This window comes from Nicotiana tabacum, chromosome 20, assembly GCF_000715075.1.
Source record: "Nicotiana tabacum cultivar K326 chromosome 20, ASM71507v2, whole genome shotgun sequence".
Taxonomy (NCBI): domain Eukaryota; kingdom Viridiplantae; phylum Streptophyta; class Magnoliopsida; order Solanales; family Solanaceae; genus Nicotiana; species Nicotiana tabacum.
In genome coordinates, this window is record NC_134099.1 from 68,116,443 (window position 1) to 68,137,959 (window position 21,517).

A 21,517-nucleotide genomic window follows, 5' to 3' on the forward strand; every position below is an offset into this window, starting at 1 on the left:
ACATCTCTACCCGAAATCTGGTGTCACAATATCACGGACAGACTAAGATTACTACAACAAATGTCTGAAAGAAATACAATCTGACTCGAAATCTAATGAAAATAGAGTACATAATAAAGTAGAAGAGAACGTCGGGCCTACGAATGCCTGCAAGATTACCTCGGGATCTCTGGCTGGGCTGAAGGCAGGCTCCCCAAGTGCTATTGTCCAAAAGCTGCTCTGGAATATGCACATAGTGCAGAGTGTAGCATCAGCACAACCGACCCCATGTGCTGGTAAGTGCCTGGCCTAGCCCCAGCGAGGTAGTGACGAGGTTAGGACCAGACTCCAGATAAACCTGTGCAGTTAGATAATATACATCAGAAAATAAACAGGAATAAACAATTAACATGGGAGAGGTACATGCTATGGGGGAAATATCGAATCCAACATAAACTTAAGAGAAATATGAGAGAACAATTCAAGATTTACAAGAAAACCATAATAACTCTGTTGCGACACGCAACCCGATCCCTATCATTTAACACTGTTGCGGCATGCAGCCCAATCCATTTATATCACTGTTGCGGCATGCAACTCGATCCAATATAACATTGTTGTGGTGTGCAACCCGCTCAATATATAGTATTACTACGGCGTGCAACCCGATCCAACATAACATTGTTACGGCGTGTAACCCGTTCCATATATAGTATTGTTGCGGCGTGCAACCCAATCCATATATAGTATTGTTGCGGCATACAACCCGATCCAACATAACATTTATATACCTTTAACAACAACCATACCAAGAGTCCCAGCAAGGGATCAACAATAAGCTACACTATCCCGGTAAAGGATTTGACAGTGAAAGGAAATACGTCCCGGCAAGGGAGAAACAACTATAACCAATCTTAACCCAACTTCTACTCATATCAGCTAACACTATTACTCAATCATAAGTAATTTCTACGTAAACAAACTTAATCCTTGCTCAATATCGAGATTCATCAATTAAAGCATCCATAGTACTATTTAAGAACACAAAATAAATTGTAACTTAAGACTCACGGTCATGCTCGACACCAACGTATAGATACTCGTCACCATACCTATACGTTGTACTCAACAAGAATCAAATAGCAAATAGGACACAACTCCTAATCCCTCAAGCTAAGGTTAGACCGAACACTTACCTCGATGCCACAAATACAACTCAAGTATCAATTATAGCTTTACCTCTTGATTCCACCACCAATTCGCTCGTATCTAGTCACAATTTACTTAATTACATCAATAAACGCTAAATGAATCAATATGAATGCATGAAAATGAATTTTCCAAAGTTTTCCCAAAAAGTCAAAAATCGCCCCGTGCTCACATGGTCAAAACCTGAGGTTTGAACCAAAACACGATTACCCATTACCCCACGAACCCAAATATATAATTTATTTTGAAATCGGACCTCTAATCGAGGTCCAAATCACCAATTTTTGAAAAACCTAGGTTCTACCCAAAACACCCAATTTCCCCATGAAAATCAATGATTTTGAGTTGTAATAATGTTAAAAGATGATAATGATTGAAGGAAATGAGTTAAAATTAACTTACATTCAATTTGGAAGAAGAGTTGTTCTTGGGAAATCGCCCTAGGGAGTTTGTATTTTGAAAAGATGTGAAAAATGGGCTGAAAATTATCTAAGTGTAAAAGTTGCAAGTCTCAGATGTGGGAATTGCAAACAGGGGTTCGCAATTGCGAACCCCGACCTCTGCTAGGTTGGGAAATGCGAAGGGGGTCTCACAATTGCGAGATGGGAATTGCAAAGACAGGGTCGCATTTGCGACCCCAGGCTGAACAGGGGAGTTTCGCATTTGCGAAAGGAAATCTCGTATTTGCGAGACTGGAGTTGGCCTGGCTTCCTTCGCATTTGCGATCAGCCACTCACATTTTTGATATCGCATTTGAGAGCCAGGCTTCACATATGTGAAGCCTGCAGACCTGCTATGCATAGCTGAAATCTGCAATTTTCTAAGTTCAAAATGCACCCCGTGGCCTATCCAAAACTCACCCAAGCCCTCGGGGCTCCAAACCAAACATACACAACCTCAAAAACATACTACGGAATTATTCGTGTAATCAAATCACCAAAATAACATCATGAACATTGAATTAAATCTCAAAATCAATGAAATTTCTCAAAACTTCTTTAAACATCAAATTTGCATTTAAGGTCTGAATCACGCAAATGGATTCTGTTTCTTACCAAACTTCAAAAAATTATCTTAAATCACATATAAGACTTGTACCGGGTGCCGGAACTAAAATACGGCCCCGATACCAACATGTTCTAATCAAAAATTCATTTACAAGCCTTGTAAACAATTTCAAAAAACAAATTTCCTCAAAAATTCATTTCTCGGGCTTGAGACCTCGGAATTCGATTCCAGGCATACGCCCAAGTCCCATATTTTCCTATGGACCCTCCGGAACCATCAAATTACGGGTCTGGGTCCGGGTCCGCTTACCCAAAATGTAGACCGAAGTCAAATTAATTTATTTTATAGTCAAAATTTATCATTTTTCACAAATTTTCACATATAAGCTTTCCATCTATGCGCCCGGACTGCGCACGCAAATTGAGGTGATGCTAAAGAGGTTTTTAAAGCCTCGGAACATAGAATTTCATTTTTAAACACTTTAATTGCTCCCTTTATCTTATGTGCTAAGGTCCTAATTGTTCTTGCCTGTCGCCTTAATATTTTCACCTTTAAACCTTAGGGGTCTGTCTAGAACCACCTATAGGTAGAGGTCCTAAATTTCCTCCAGGACCATTAAAAAGGGACGGGTAACAACACGCATTAGAGATCGCTGACCAACACTTGCTTTTATGACCACTAAGGGGGTGAGAAGGGTAGATATGGGATATGATGACTACATGCTAATGTCACATGTAGCCCCTCATTGAGTAGTGTTTACCAGACATTGTGTGGCGTGATCCTATAGGCTAACCAACCTAGGACACCTCCTTTCCCAAAATCCGTGTGTTTTAAACTTTCCTTTATGTATACAACTTGTTCAAAAACCTTTGTCTTATTATTTGAAGTTATACAACATCCAACGTGATTTACTTGTAAATTATTTGATTCAACTATTTATTTGTTAATGAACTAATTCAAAAATTTAAGTTCGGCCGGGACCCAAAGTTGTGGACCAAGAGGGGTGCCTAACACCATCCCCTCAAGGTCATTTCGAGCCCTTACCCTAATCTCTAGTAATGCAAACTAGTCTAAGAGTTAATCTCTCTAGGTGCCCTAACGCACCATAACTCGTTAGATGGCGACTCTTAAAATACCCAATTCCCAAAAAGGAAATGGGTTATTACCCTCATGAATGTCGAAACCCGGACCTCTCTCCACGGAGGGAAAAAGGGGGCGCGACAGCGTGGCGACTCTGTTGGGGATACCTTTAGGCTCTTACCATATCAAACTTATCTTTTTACAAATTAGTCCAATAATGCTTTATTCCGTACCCTTCTCCCTTACTTGAATTTAACTGTACATTTTTTGAGCATTTATGGTTCTTTATCCCCGAAACTGACTTGTCTCTTTGTTTTCTTTTTACCTGTAACTGCCTTTCAATTATTTAAATGTTGTATTTATTTTTCCCTAAGTTCAAATACTTGACTACATGTTATTAATTGATACATAAATCATGATCTGCATCGTATTCCACTCGTGCGTATGAAATCCTATAGCAACGCTTTAATGAGTGGTTGTGCTCTTCCTTCTTACTACCCTTAAATTTGGAAAGGTTTATTTGCGGTAAAACCAGTCAATCAGCGGTGCAGTCGATCGTTCCGTGCCTTCCTCCTCGAGTTGTCCGCTTGAGGGTAGTAGTCTAAAACCTTATAGAAACCGTACTCTTGTTAAAATTGTGCATGGATCATGGTCAAACCTAGTCGGATCAGTTATGTTGTCCACATAATGATCCTTTAAGATAAGCCTTATCCAAAGTGCATCGGGTTTTCCATAGTCCCAACAGACACAACCATGTTCTGTGCATTAATTTGGAGAACTAAATGCCGATATATTGATCATAAATGAATAAATAGTCAAGTCCGGTGGGGGTAAGGTCTAACCCTTTTGTTTTGCAAAAAATGAGGCAAGAGGTCCCTAGATTCGGTATGGTTAGCAACATCCCACCATTGCTGCTAGATTGGTGGGAGGACCTTTCCTAAAATGACAAGAAACATGTGATAAAGTACTTGGGTAACCTGCCTTCCTTGCTAGATATTGAGCCAAATAATAAATTGATCAAAGCTGCCACTTTATTTTGGGATAGTAAAAGGGCTGTGTTTCGTTTCGGCAACATAGAAATGACACTGCTTATGGAGGAAATTGGAGGGCTTACGGGATTGACTTGGGATAGTCCCGGGATATTGGTACCAGAAAACCGTACGGGCAGGAGATTTTTAAAGATGATTGGGCTAAAGAAGAATGTCGACCTAGTGTGCTTAAAAGAATCTTACATACCTTTGGAATGCCTGTACAAGAGGTATGGTCATAGTAAGTCTTTTCGTACATACCATGGTGAGATCTCTCTCACTTCTCTGGGCCACATCCACCGTAGAGTGTTTGTATTCATTGTGTGCTTCCTAGGCCTGATAGTGTTCCCAATGAAAAAGGGAAGAATCCACAATAGGTTGGCCATGGTCGCTAAGACTCTGATGGAAGGGATTAATGGAAAGACATATACCATAGTCCCTATGATCATAACTGACATCTACAGGGCACTGGAACGTTGTCACAGAGGGGTCAAGCATTTCGAGGGTTGTAATTTGTTGGTGCAGTTATGGTTGCTGGAGCATTTCCAAAAGTGTCACTATCTCCAAGAATTTCCGCGAAGGGCTTGGAACGACCATATTGCCTTCCATCACCCTAAGCAGATGTCTTACATTCCAGAAATATTTGCTCAGCTAGAAAGCGCCAAAGAATGGGTAGAGTTCTTCGACAATCTGACCGAGGAACATGTGCAATGGATACTTGAATGGTTCCCAATAGGCGAATTTATTATCAGATCAAGGGATGCTCCGCACTTGGTGCTGATCGGGTTGAGAGAGATATACCCATATGTCCCTATGCGAGTTATGAGGCAAGCAGGCAAAAAACAGGTTGTACCAAGGGTTGTCAAGATGATCCATTTCAGGGCAGACTTCCCAAGATGAAGATGTCCCTTACAAGTGTCAAGCTCAGCACATGTGGAACTGCAAAATCATTATGGAGAAGAACACCGTTGAGCCAGACAGGTACCATACAGGGTGCGAGCCTCTCTACCTGGCATGGTTGGAGGACACTATAAAAGGAATGGTGACACTAGGGGCCAGTCAAGGGAACAATATCATAGATGAGGAAGCTGAAGTGCAAGTCAAATACAACTGGTTGCGCAAGAGGGTCCACGACTCTGAAACCGAGCACCGGGAAATACATGAAAGAAATGTGAGGTTGATCGAGAAGTGGAAAGAGATGGCAATCACTTCCAATAGGAAACTGGAATATCTGGAGCGAGGAATAGTGGAGCTGGAAGGCAAGGTCATAAAGAGGATTGAAAATTGCCAGAACGCTGAAGGAGCTGAAGGAGGACATTTTTCCAGAACCTACTTGCTGTTGGGGCTGCGCGAGCTAGAGGATCTATATGATGGAGTCCGGAAGATCGAATCTAGGGAAGGTCCTTCTAGAACCAAATAGGCTAGATTTACTTGTTTTTCCTAAAATTGTAATAAGGCCAAGTGCCAGTAGTGACTTATTTTATTATTATCTTAGTGTCTTTTTGGGATTCATCTATTTTTATATTATGAAATGAAGCATTTATTCGCATTTAAAGTTCTCCAAATCTGTTTGTCGCTAGGCCTACCTCGAGCACAACGAGGCTCCCAAATTAAGATGTGAATTTACATTTCCGCAATATATATTTAAATACTGCAAACATTTTAGGACCCTCACTGACTTGTTACCTTTTTTGTTTTTCTTTATTTTGATTATTCACATCCCCTTAGGTTGGTTCACTCACACTGGCCTCATCATCATATCATACCAGATCTAGAGACGCTCCACCTCCTCATGCTCCAAGCAACACAAAAGGCCGAGGAAAAGCAAAAATGGACGACTTGAGTGGGGTCCGAAAGGAGAATATTGAGAATGTAGAGACTTGCCCCAAATGATCTAGTTTTGAGACTGGAACAAAAGATACTGGAACTGCAAGGAGAACTTGAGCAGGTCCGCAACTTGGCAAACCTGTCACTTACCCTGAATGTCTCTGACATCAACCAACAGAACACTAAGAACCCGGTACCTCCTCAAAGCACACAAAACCAACACCCACAAAATCCTCCCGCACCAAATCAATACGCAACTCTACCCCAAAATATCAATCCATTACCAATACCAACTCCACCACAACATTATCATCAACCAATTCATGACCCACCAACCGCCACTTACCACACTCCTCAAAACACACCACAACCCATTCCCGATCCACAAAACTCTACCAATGACCATCACTATACCCAAGTTCCTGGTACCTATCAAAGCAACCCTATATATGTGGAAACTATACCTCATCCTACCCAACCAATCTCCTATGCAACGGAATCCTCTGAGAAGGACTTGCTCGTTAAAAACATGGCTGAAGAACTCAAGAAGTTAAAAATCCGAGTTCAGGGTGTTGAGGGTGACAGAGGAATGGAAGGAACAAACTATAAAGACTTGTGCATACAGCCTGATATCGAACTGCCAGAGGGGTACAAACCTCCCATGTTCGAAATGTTTGATGGTACAGGTGATCCCAGGGTTTATCTAAGGACCTACTGCGACAAGCTTATCGGGGTTGGGAAAGATAAAAATATCCGAATGAAGCTCTTTCTGAGGAGCCTTACTGGGGATGCTTTGTCTTGGTATATCAGCCAAAATACCAAGAAATAGTCCAATTGGGTAAGCATGGCGTCGTACTTAATGGACCGGTTCAGGTTCAACACAGAGAATGCACTGGATGTCCTCTACATTAAGAATCTTAAAAAGAAACCTACAGAGACTTTCCGTGAATGCACTACTTGTTGGAGGTTGGAAGCGGCCAAGGTCAAGCCCTCTTTGGATAAAGAACAAATGAATAAATTCTTCGTCAGGGCATAGGATCCACAATATTATGAGAGGTTGATTGTTATCGAAAATAACAAATTCTCTGACATCATCAAACTCGAGGAAAGAATCGAAGAAGGAATCAAGAGCGGGATAGTAACAAACTTCAAGGCACTACAAGCAACGAATAAGGCACTACAATTAGGGGGAATATCGAAGAAGAGAGATATTGGGGCAATAATGATGGCCCAGGGCCCAAAATCTCCACTTACCTATCAAACACCTCCACCCACATATCAAATACCTAAACCTACATATCAAACACTTCCACCCACATATCAAGCTCCCCACCCACATACCAAGCATCACCGCCTACATATCAACCTTCATCTCCGAGGTATTCCCAACCAGCCACTGTCCATCACACCTATAATTCCCAACCATCCCACTTTCAATCACCACCAGCTCACCAAAATTATCCAAGACCAAGACCTAACTTCGATTGCAAGCCACCCAGACAATACACCACCATTGTTGAGCCCATCGACCAACTATATGAAAGGTTGAAAGCCGCAGGTTAGGTCACTCCAGTTACTGTTGTGGCATTAGAAAATCCATACCAATCGGTCAATCAGAACAAAACTTATACGTACCATTCTGGTATGAAAGGGCACACCACTGCAGAGTGTCGAACATTGAAGGATAAGATTCACACGCTAATTGATAACAAGGCCATACAAGTAAAAGAAGTCATACCTAACGTCCGCAACAATCCCCTCCCTAATTACAGAGGTGATGGTGTACATGTGATAAAGACAAATGAAGAATGGGACCCCAAGGGGTCGATCGGGCTTATTCGAGAAGGCGATGACTTTAAGGTTGCATTCACACTTACTCATATTGTGGTTCAGACTCCAGAACCAATCGAGGTTGAGGTAACTGCATCAGTTCCATTCGAGGTGGAAGTGGCTCCGCCCACATCCACCCCCGCTCCATTTGAAGTAGAAGTTGTCAACCCTTTTACTGTGACAGTATCAACCACACCCTAATCAACTCAAAAGCAATACCCTAGGATTATGTTGCCAAGGCTCGGCGAAAAGGAAAGTCTAAGATAGAGGAATCTTATGATGCACAAGGAATGACTAGAACCGGAAGAGTCTATACACCTGAAAACCTGGGAGGTTCAAGTAAAGAGGCCACTACTAGGCAGCTTATCATTGAGATCGGGCCAGATGAGCTGTGGAGGAAAGTACAGACAAATGAGTATTCTGTTTTTGACCATCTAAACAAAGTCCCTACTCAGATATCTATCATGTCACTATTGCAGAATTCAGAGGCACACAAGAACGCTTTGATGAAAGTATTGAGCGAGGCTTATGCACCCAATAACATCACTGGTGGAGAAATGGCCAACATGGTTGGGAAAGTGCTGGAGAGCTATAAGATTATCTTCCATGAAGATGAGCTACCACCCGAGGGTTTGAATCACACTCGAGCATTGCATATCACAGTGCCATTTGAAGACAAGTTCAATGCCAGGGTCATGTTGATGGAGGTTCGAGCCTAAATATTTGTCCATTGGACACTCAGAAAAGGTTGGACAAAGGTTTCCATGAGATACGGGTAGGAAGTATGAATGTGAATGCTTTCGATGGGTCCTAGAGGGCCACGATTACGGAAATCAACCTTTGCTTGTAGATGGGGACAAATTGGTTCGACGTTGAATTTCAGGTGCTTGACATACCAGCCTCATATAATCGTGTGTTGGGCCGGCCATGGATCCATGCCACTGGAGTCGTGCCTTCCATACTACATCAGGCCGTGAAGTTTGAATGGAACCGCCAGGAGGTAATCATTCACGGAGATGGAAGTAACCCCATCTACACTAGTCAAACCATCCCGGCCATTGGACATAGAAGAAGGCTAGGAGGGGAAACCTATCATCACATCGAACGCGTCAATGTCGTCGAGAAGGATAAGTGGTGGAGTAACAAAATAGAAAGCATACTAGCATGGTCCGGATATGAACCTGGCAAAGGGTTAGGAAAGAACCTCCAAGGCATCACCAAACCAATACAGCTGAAAAATCATTGTACCATATTTGGGATCGGATACTAGTATATATGGCAAGATTATAATGATTGGTCGCCTCCATGACGCGGACCGTATTACCCTCTTGAGCAACCAGTGCCACGTTTGGAACAAGCTTTTCATCAGGCTGACATGATATGGGGGGCTGTAGAATAGGAAGCACTAATTGGGTTGAAGAATATGTTCTTGGAGGATGAAGACATGGACTGTAGTGCCATATTTGAGGAGTAGAAGGAAGAAGGCCTCACTGTTCATACTATGGTGAAGGGAGCTATTCTCAGGAACTAGACTGCCACACCATCCCGAGCCCGCCGAGTCCCTAGGTAGAATGGCATATTTTACTTCTATAGCCATTCTAGACACTTAAGACTTCCAGTAATTTCATTTTAAGATTTACTTGTTTCAAAATAAATGCTCGATTCATCGAGCCAAACTTTGTATGAATAGTTTTATTAGTTTTAATCAAATGCATTTGTTCTTTATCATTATTCATTACTATCTCTACACTTTTTCTTTCTACAGTGTTATTATTAATTTTCCTGATGAACCAGTGACTATGATATGTAATGAGGAAAAGCAACATAAGAATAGTGATTCAGAGGAAGAAGACGAGATACCTGTGGAAATTGTCAGGGAAGTCGAGAATTTTGAGAACAAGCCTAAGTCCAACCTGGACGAGACCGAAGAAGTAAATTTGGGAGATGCCGAGACCGTCAAGGAGACTCGCATTAGCATTCACTTGTCACCAACAGAGAAGGAAGAGTACATTCGTTTCCTAAAAGAATATGAGGACATTTTTGCATGATCATAGTGGCTCACAAGCTGCCTACTAATCCCATGTGTCCGCCAGTAAAGCAGAAACTTAGAAAGTTCAAACCAGAAATGAGCCTGAAAATTAAAGAGGAAGTTACCAAGCAGATCAAAGCCAAAGTTCTCAAGGTGATTGAATATCCAACCTGGTTAGCTAACATTGTGCCAGTTCCGAAGAAGGACGGGAAGGTCAGAGTATGTGTTGACTACCGGTATTTAAACAGAGCAAGGCCCAAGGATGACTTCCCGCTACCAAATATACATATCCTGATCGATAACTGCGCCAAGCATGAACTCAATCCTTTGTAGATTGCTTCATGGGTTATCACCAGATTTGGATGGATGAAGAAGATGCAGAGAAGACAACTTTTATTACACCATGAGGTGTATATTGTTACAAGATGATTCCATTCAGTTTGAAAAAAGCTGGGGCCACTTACATGAGAGCCATGACAACCATCTTCCATGATATGATACACAAAGAAATAGAGGTGTATGTGGACGATGTTATTATGAAATCAAAAAGGCCACAGATCACATAGCAGATCTGAGAAAGTTCTTTGATAGGCTAAGGAAGTACAATTTGAAATTGAACCCCAGCAAAGTGTGCATTCGGGGTTCCCTCAGGAAAGTTACTGGGATTCATTGTCAGTCGTCGAGGGATTGAACTGGATCCATCTAAAGTCAAAGATATTTAGGAGTTACCGCCACCTAAGAGCAAAAAGGATGTGATGAGCTTCGTAGGACGGCTCAACTACATCAGTCGATTCATAGCATAATCCACATTCATATGTGAACCCATCTTCAAGATTGCTGAGGAAAGATCCCGAAACAAGTTGGACAGAGGATTGTCAGAAGACTTTTGACAAGATCAAGGAATACCTATCCACACTACCAGTTCTGGCCCGCCAGAACTAGGACAACCTTTGCTACTTTATCTATCTGTGTTGGATGGAGCCTTCAGATATGTTCTGGGATAACATGACAAGACAGGGAGAAGGGAGCAAGACATATACTACTTAAGTAAGACGTTCACGCCTTATGAAGCATGGTATTCTCTACTTGAATTCACTTGTTGTGCTTTGACCTAGACGGCCCAAAATTTAATGCATTACTTCTATGCCTACACTACATATCTCTTATCCAGGATGGACCCTCTAAAGTGTATATTCTAGAAACTTATGCCGACAGGAAAGTTGGCTAAGTGGTAGATACTACTAAGTGAGTTCGATATCGTCTATATAACTCAAAAGGCGGTCAAAGGACAAGCATTGGCAGATCACCTTGCTGAAAATTCGGTGGGAGGAGCATATAATCCTTTGAAAACATATTTTCCTGATGAAGAAGTGTCGTTCGTAGGGGAAGACATTACAAGAATCATACGATGGTTGGAGGATCTTCTTCGATGGAGCCGCAAATTTTAAAAGAGTGGGAATTGGAGCAGTTTTGGTATCATAAATGGGTTAGCATTATTTGGTATCTGCTAAACTCAAATTCCCCTGCCCCAACAACATGGCGAAATATGAAGCCTGCATACTAGGTCTCAACATGGTGGTCAACATGAACATTCAGGAGTTACTGGTGATCAGTGATTCAGATTTTCTTGTGCACCGGGTACAAGGAGAGTGGGCTACCAAAAATTCCAAGATATTGCCATATCTGCACCATGTGCAGGAATTGAGAAGGAGCTTTACTAAGATAGAATTTCGACATGTGCCCAGAATTCAGAATGAGTTTGCCGATGCATTGGCCACCTTGTCATCTATGATACAACGCCCAAATAAGAATTATATTGATCCCATTCTGGTAAACATCCATAATCAGCCAGCATGTTGTGCCCATGTTGAAGAAGAGATGGATGGAAAACCTTGGTTCCACGACATCAAGGAGTATTTGTCGAAGGGAGAATACCTAAAGCATGCAAATCACACTCAGAGACACACGCTCCGGAGATTGTCAAATTACTTCTTCCACGGCGGAGGGAACTTGTACAGACGAACTTCTAATTTGGGTTTACTTAGATGTGTTGATGCAAGAGAAGCTTCTAAGTTACTTGAGGATATGCATGCTGGGACCTGTGGTCCGCACATAAATGGTTTCGTTTTGGCTAAAAAGATACTCAGGGTAGGTTACTTTTGGATGTCCATGGAGATGGATTGCATTCAGTATGTCCGCAAATACTTTCAATGTCAAGTGTATGCTGACATGATAAAAGTGCTGCCACGTGAGCTCAATGCCATTCGTCGCTTGGGGAATGGATGTTATTGGTCCGATCAATCCCACTGCTTCAAACGGGCACAGGTTTATTTTGGTAGCCATTGATTCCTTTACAAAATGGGTAGAAGCTGCATCTTACAAAGCTGTAACCACGAAAGTCGTCACAGATTTTGTCAAGGATCGTATTGTCTGCCGATTTTGAGTTCTCGAATCCATTATTACCGACAATGCCGCCAATCTCAACAGTAATCTAATGAAGGCAATGTGTGAAACTTTCAAAATCAAGCACAAGAATTCCACATCCTACAGACCTTAGATGAATGGAGTCGTAGAAGCCGCGAACAAAAACATTAAGAAAATAATAAGGAAAATGGTAGAGAACCACAAACAGTGGCATGAGAAGTTACCCTTCACTTTGTTGGGATACTGCACTATAGTTCGCACATCAACCGGAGCAAATCCCTACATGCTGGTTTATGGTATCGAGGCTGTCATCCCAGCCGAGGTGGAAATTCCTTCTTTAACAATCATACATGAAGCTGAACTCAGCGATGCAGAGTGGATAAGGAGCCGCTATGAGCAATTGGCCCTTATCGATGGAAAGAGGATGAACTCAGTATGTCACAGTCAACTTTATCAGAACAGAATGTCCAAAGCTTTCAACAAAGGGTCAAACCAATACAATTTGCACCAGGGCAACTGGTATTGATGAAAATCTTCCCACATCAGGATGAAGCCAAAGGGAAATTCTCTCCCAACTGGCAAGGTCCGTATATGGTTCACAGGATACTAACAGGAGGAGCACTCATACTTGCAGAAATGGATGGAGAAATCTATCCAAAACCAATCAATTCTGACGTAGGCAAGAGATACTATGCTTAGATTATGTACATTTCATCATTTGATGTAATTGAAATACGCTTGACCTGATTTTCGTTTAAGAGGGGATACATAGGCAGCCTTATGGGTTCGGTCATATCATAATAAAATTTTCATTTCCCCCAAGAGCAGAAACTGGGGCAGAATTTTGAGGAGGGTCCTCAAAATTCTGGAGCAAGTCTAGCCAGCGCCAACATGTGTCAGACGGTCAGTAACCAATTAGGAAATTGGGGCAGAATTTTGAGAATGATTCTCAAAATTTCGGGGATGGTTTAGCAAGATTCATTATCTGCGAACGGTCAAAGATCATCCACCATACTGGTGTAGAATTTTGAGAAGGACCCTCAAAATTCCAATATGAGAGAGTTGCGATGCCTTTGAGATGTGTTACTATCACTAGTTCATCAAAAATTATTTGACATATCAATATATTTCCAAAACAACTCTATTTTTATCAATAATTGAATATTTTCGAAAATTCCATTTCCATAACAGTCAGGTGTCACCCAGGGGAACTCGAAAGGCTTTCAGAATGGAGCAAAGAAAAGCCAGCCGACAGGAACACGAACCAACCTTCCCTCCACAAAACATACAATTTTTCTTTGAACGCAGGCACATTTGACGTAACGATAGCATTCGCAAAACATGTATACACAAAGATAATTCATTATCAATCAGGCTATCAGACACCGAATATATCTCCATCTAAGACATATACTACTCTTATTTGCTACTTGCTCTCCATATGAGGCTAATCCCTACCTCCCCACTTGCATTAGTTTAATCCTTGACTCTGTGAGGCTAATCCCTACCTCCATATTTGCATGTGGCTAATCATTGCCTCCATATCTGCATGAGTCTAATCCTTGACTCCATGAGGCTAATCCCTACCTCCATACCAGCATGAGGCTAATCATTGCCTACCTATTTGTATGAGTCTAATCCTTGACTCCATGAGACTAATCCCTTCCTCTACATTTGCATGAGGCTAATCCTTGCCTCCTTATCTGCATGAGTCTAATCATTGACTCCCTGAGGCTAATCTCTGCCTCCCCATACTTGTAAGAGGCTAATCCCTGCCTCCCTATTTGCATGAGTCTAATCCTTGACTCCATGAGGCTAATCCCTTCCTCCACATTTGCATGAGGCTAATCCTTGCCTCCCTATCTGCATGAGTCTAATCCTTGACTCCATGAGGCAAATCCCTGCCTCCCTAACTTGTATGAGGCTAATCCCTGCCTCCCTATTTGCATGAGTGTAATCCTTGACTCCATGAGGCTAATCGCTACTTTTATATTTGTAGGAGGCTAATCCTTGCTTCCCTATCTACATGAGTCTAATCCTTGACTCCATGAGGCTAATCCCTGTCTCCCCATTCTTGCATGAGGCTAATCCCTACCTCCCTACTTGCACGAGTCTAATTCTTGGCTCCCTACTTGCATGGGTATAATCCTTGACTGCATACTTGCATGAGGTTAATCCCTGCCACCCTACTTGCATGAGTCTAATCCTTGACTCCATACTTGCATGAGGCTAATCCCTACCTCCCTACTTGCACGAGTCTAATCCTTGACTCCGTACTTGCATGAGTCTAATCCTTGACTCCATACTTGCATGAGGCTAATCCTTGCCTCCATACCTTCATGAGGCTAATCCTTGCCTCTACATTCACATGAGACTAGGCGCTGTCCCTTTTTGCATAGATATTGCTCTATTTTACTATCTATTTGTTTTCCAATTGGGCTAAGTTGTGCCCTCCATTTCACAAAACTAATCATTGTCTTGATAATAACATGACTATTTCATATCATGGGTTGAAATATCGCTAATCTATCCGAAGGCGTCATAGTCTAAAGGCATCATCCTCATAGCCGGAAGACACAATGCCATGGCCTGAGGATCTCTCAAATTTGCATATCATTAGTTAAAGGAGTCATGGTTCGGAGGCACCATCTTCATGGACCGAGAACATCATTTCATGTACTGCGAATCCCTCACTAAACAATTTATGGCCCAGGACGTCATGGTCTAAGGACATCATCTTTAACCGTCCGAAGACAACCTTCATGGTCCAAAGAGAATTTGCATCATGTTTATTTTTTCGCAAATACATGTTTGTAGCATCTTTTACCCACAGGTAACCAGTAAGCAACCTCTATCCTATCATGAGTGATCTTGCTCCAGTTCACTCCAACCGTCCCGAGCTTTAACCGCTCACCGTAGCCACTTCCGCATCGCGTGTCCGTTCTTGCAGTAATTTCATCAACATATTCCGCAGATGAATCCAGAACTACACATAGCCTGATTCCTATAAAACCAGGAATATGTAGGTAGCTCGAAGACCATAGTTTGGCCCCTATCTTTCAAAACATCCCATCCGATCAAAATTGGCCAGCATTTAAAGAGGGACAGCTGTTGATACCCGATTTTCCCCTATATATTTTTAACATGCATAAATACTTTCCAAATAGTATATAAATGCATATATAATATGCATAAGGTTTGTATAATTTTTCTATAATTTTAAAGATTTTAAATTGATTTATTTCCTTCCCTTTTACTCATGAAATCCCCAATAATTATCCCTCAAATTATTTTTGAGGTGATTTAGTCATTGAAATTCTATATTTATGCCAAAATATTGTTAAAATATTTTTAGTGCATTTTTATAATTGCATTTTTTATTTTTAAAGCTAAATTGCATATAATTGCAATATTAGCCTTATTAATGTATAATTACATTTATATGCATAAAATTGATCTTCTATATTTTTAAAATATTAAATATCTATTTTAAATCATTTTAGTATACAAAATATTTTCCAGATATTAACTGTTATTTATTATAAATCATATAGGGATAAATTGGCTTTTTAAAATATAACAAGATTGTATTTCAATCATAGCCTAAATTAGACCCAATATCCAGCCCAATTTCAGGCTAAAATAACCGACCCAAACCCAAAACACACTTACCCGACCCATAACCCATTAAATCATGGTCGTTGATCTCTCAGATCAACGGCCCGTATTAACCCTTGCCTTTTTAACTCTGAAAGACCCCTAACCCTAATTCATTCTACCAAACCCGCCACCTCTGTATTCTCTCATCTCCTCTCCTCTCTCAGCAACTCAATCAAACCTAGCCCTTCAACCGCTGGCCTCTCTTCTCCGGTCTTCTACGGTGATCTCTCATCGACTCCTAAGCCTCCAATGGCTTCTCTCATGCCATGTCTGCCTTCCCTAAGGTCATCAAGGGCCCAGGGCCACGCCGACTTGCACCTAGGGTTCTTCACTTGTATGTTCTTGGCTACTCTAGTGTGATTACGAGCAAAATCACGCTATATTTGTTACGATCCTTGGGATTCTAGACAGGTTCTTTCATCTCTATTTGGGTTTCTTCTGAAACCCTAATTTCTGCTTGTATTTCTTAGATCTGTATAGATCTTGAATGATTTGAGTTTGTTTCCTTAATGTTTTACACTGTTCTTGAAACTCTTTACAAGAATCATGTGATTTCAAGTGTTTTCGTCTTCTTCTAAAAATTTGGGTTTCACAACTTCTTTTAAAACTTTGTTTAAACTGATTTTCTATGTTTAAACTTTTATTTCTTGCACATTTCGACTGATTCTGTGATTTTACTACCTCTTCAACTTGCCTATGTTGAAAGCCCTAATTTTCTAGATTTTCTTTGTTTGGTTCTGTGTGCTAGCATGGCTGATCATTGCTTGTTTGAGTTTTTATGACTATCTTGCTTTGAATATGTTCCTACTGAGTTTTTAGCCTAACTTATATCACCTCTATGTGCTTATGTTCATCTTGATTGTTCAGACTTGCCTCTTTCTATCAGTGTTGTTTAACCTGCATGTTTGCTATGTCTAGTTATTCTAACTCTATTTATATGCTGGATACTGAATCATGACTTCCTCTTTGATTGATCCTAGATTCCCTATTTAATGGTTTGATTGGAAGACCTTCCCTTAAACCAGCAATTTCTACCCTTTCTATTCAAATTAACTAATTCGCTTACCTTGTCTGCTGTGGTACTTTATTCTTACGGATTATTTTCTTAATTAGAATTTTCTAAACTTAGCCCTAATTGTTTACTCTATACTTACTAAATTTGAAATCTTTCCTTAGTAGTCATTGTGAGCACGTGATTTTTGCCCTATGAGAACTACTCCCAAAAATTTCAAAATAAAATGGTTTTGTGTTGTTTGTGATTTATCTGTATTTGTCTGTGCATGTTTGTTTTCATTTTATTAAAGGAAAAATATAAAATATATGTTGCATTCACATTTAGGATTTAATTTTGCAATTAGGAATTAATTGAACCATATTTGGTTTTTAAAAGAGCGAAAATCACAAAATATGTATTGTAGTCCAATTGTGTGATTTTGTTTGTAATTGATGTTTAATTGTGTTAATAGTTGTAATAGAAGTTAATTTGTGTTTTTAACAAGTTAATTTAAGTTCTATAATTTAATTTAAGATTTTTTTGGAATTTAATATTTGGTAATTAGGAATTAAAAAGAAGTTAAAAGAAAAGGAAGAAATGAAAAATCCAAAGAAATCGGAACTGGGCCGTTTTATTTTGACCAAAACCAGGCCCAAATTTCACCACTGTACCCGGTCCAGTCGATCTGGAAAAACGACCGCTCAAACGGCGTCGTTTCTATCACGCTCAATCTGGACCGGTGATTTGTTTTGATCGAACGGTCCAGACCACTCCTCCCATAACCCGTTTTTGACCCAACCCGGGTCGCCCCAGTACTAATCCAAACGACACTGTGCCTATTAGTAAAATGATCCAGGCCATTGATCGTGATTTATCCAACGGCCAAGATCAAACTCCCCCTCCCGTATATAACCCTAATCCCTTACCCCATGCCCCAAACCAAACCCCCCCTCACCCCATCGTCTCTCTCAAGCTCAGAGACGGACCAAACCCAAACCCTAGCCGACATTATTACACCTCCGCCTGAAACCCGGCGGCAACAACGCCGCCGGTTACCAAATTAACACCTCTAAGCCATCTGACCACCCTCGTTACAGATCCGCTAACCGTTTGCCTCAAATCAACCTCCAACTTCTCGAATCTTCAATCGAAGATTCGAGTAGAACCTAAACCTACCCCAACCAGTCCCAAACTCATACCGGACATCTCCGTGACCTCCCTCGTCACCAAACCACCGTTGTTTTGGTTCGAATTAGACCAGAACCGTTCGAACCCCAAATCGAACCCCAAGGACCCTAGAAAACCAAAGGCTGGAGTTTGTCCGAAGAAAAGGAATTTGGGTGTGCAGTGGACCTTAGTCGAAGTGTTCTCAGTTGAGAACACTCGATTAAGGTCCGTTCGATATCAAAAAAGGTCCGAGTCAGAGTCCAAGTCAGGGTCGTCCAGTTTCCGAGTTCTCGAGGTATTTTTCCTTTCCTGTTTGTTCCATTTTTGTGTTTGTTTATATCTGTTTATTTGTTTAGTGTGGTTTTATTGATTTTTCATTTTTTTTCGATTGATTCTGTCCTTCTTCAAAGACCTTTTATTTGGTTGAACTTTTTCTGGTCATGGTCGAGTATATAATAAACTATATAATCGATTCGAATGAGCTCCGTCGACTAGTTAAGTTTTATTATAAATCCTTGTTTCTATCAGTACGACTCGAATCACCTGTGTGCCTGTTCGATTCTGATTATTTTTTATTGATTGTATGTGTTGTAATTCGTGTAGTCGATTGGATAAGTGTTGTCGATTAGTTTTACATGCTTGAATGTTAGAATAACCTGATAATAATTTGATTCATACTGCTTCAATTCTGATTGAATCATTGTTTGAATTTGGTTGTGAATTGATTATAGCTGTAGTACTTTAGTGATCAGAGTTCTACCATAAGATTAAGAGGTTTAGGGCAGGGCAATAATACACAGGGGTTAAGGGGGTAATCTGGGAATTGAAATGTTTAAAAAATGGTTAGTTTAAGTGTTCTGTCTAGTAAGTACTAATTAACATTAAACTAATGCATTTTTTTAGTGCTAATGAGGAACATAACATGATAGGATGGGAGTCAATAGGAATATTATAATAACCCATAGTTTTGATTGAAACAATAAGGAACAAGGCATGCAAGTGTAGGGAAAAAATAACTTCAAACAAGAAGACATTAAGTAATGGGATTAAAAGGGGGATGGGCAGTGAGAATTTGATGGTTTCAAGGCAGAGATAACAGACTTGTTTTTGGGTTATAAATAGGGTCATTCAAGACAGAAAGGGGGCTGATTTTTTGGAGAAGAAAAATCAATTCTCTTTCAGTTTTTTCCGAGAGTCTAGGCTGGGTTTTGACATCAGAAATTCAGAGTTTAAGAGTGAAATACAAGCTGAGTTTTTACCCTAAAGAGTTCAATAGGTTGAAAGCTAAATACTGAAAAAGTGAGGTCTTCTTTACTACAGAAAATAAGAATCAATTTGTTACTGTTTAATTGAGGTTCTGAGTGTCTTTATTTGAGAATCTGAAGAATAGAAATCAGAAAATCTACTCTCCTATTTCATTTCTGAATACATTATGTTCCTGTCACGACCCAAACTGGAGGGCCATGACTAGCACCCGACCACACTTGCCGAGCACCAACGTACATTTCATCTAACCTTCATTATTATCTTTTAGGGCTGACGAGATCAATATAAATGGTAGACCTGGATCATGGACAACCAACAATAAAATATGACGGCATGAACATACAAAGTAGGGGATGACTAGACAATCAAGAAACTACATATAAGGTATGAGCTACCACGCTACTATGAAAGACTATACAACAAAAACTAGCCGACAAGGCATACCAAACTATACATGAGTCGACACCTGTCTATAAGCCTCTAAAGAAACGTAAGTGCTGCAACATAGCCGGAACAGGGCCCCGACATACCCATAATATCTATAACAAAAATGCATACCAAGACCAAGGCAAGTCCGGAGAAGGGATCTCGCCGATCACCGTAGAACTGGACAGCCTACTGTGGTGGGGGAGTTGCACCTGCCTGTCTATCAGGACCTGCAGCACGACATGCAATGTCCACAAATAAAAGGACGTCAGTACGAATAAAGTACTGAGTATGTAAGGCAGAGAACCATAAATACGATCAGTAATGTAAGCAAGGATAGAGAATATACAACCTGTAACATCTCAGTACCTCTGAGGGCTACATACATGAAATGCATGATACATATGTATAAATACATAAACCCTTAAAACATTCGCCATTGTGGGCATCATCATCATCATATCGTACCCGAACATAATAGGCTCGGTAAAAAACGTACCCGGCAATCATAAGGCTCGGTAGAATCGTACCCGACCACGTGGAGCTCGGTAAAACCCAACTGATTAGTGGTTGCACAATAGGTGCCGTACCCGGCCAACTATAGTGTGGCTCGGTAGAGTAAAATAGATACATAGATATAATGCATGCTCGACTCATGAAATCACATTCTAAACCTTTTGGAGTGACGTAAGGTCGGTATCCTCTGTACACGTTATTAGGACTAAATCTTCACTATGAACCTTATAAGAATCAGGAAGTACCAACAACATTGATAACATAAGAATAAGAGAAGCAACATTAACATCAATCGTTCCATAAGAGGGAAAACAATGTAAGTACTGCTAGCTTCTAAGAGTAGAGTATCTTGGAAGCTCGTTCATTACATTATGTACAAGCGGAGTCGTGCAAAAGAAGGAAAGGGATAGCCTCACATACCTTGTATATACTGCCCCAATCTCAAGCTATGCAATTTTCAAAACTCCTTAGTCTACAATAAGAGAAACGATACTATCGTTATCATTTAAGCGTCATAACTATTATGTATCGACCACAACCTATTTTACGATGAAACGGACAACACCTCCCCTATATATATGACCTCACACCATTCAAAACAGTCACCAAACAGCCCAAACAACATCAATAATAAACATATTGAGCCTCCCAAAATAGTCCACACACAGCCTAATCACTCCATACATACGACGACCACCGTAGTCGTGTCAAACAACCTGGAAATGTTATGAATAACTATCAGCCCATAACCCTACATATATATGGTGTTTCTCCACACCCTTCCTCCTCCAAAACTCCACAATATAGTAATAAAATACGCAGCCCAACAGCAACGCAAAACAGTCCACAAAATAATAACATTACCACCAAAGCCTTTCGATATATATTTCACAAGTTCTAGCTTCAATGGCTTAGCCGCAACTTGGATAATCTTAAATACATATAGAGTAACAGGTTCCTTACCTTTATAAAGAAATAACAAATCCAATTTGACCTTAAATTTCCATGAAATATCCCTCCAATGCTGCCACAACAACAAAAAAGCGAAACTAGCGATCATATAGTGTCTTTCGG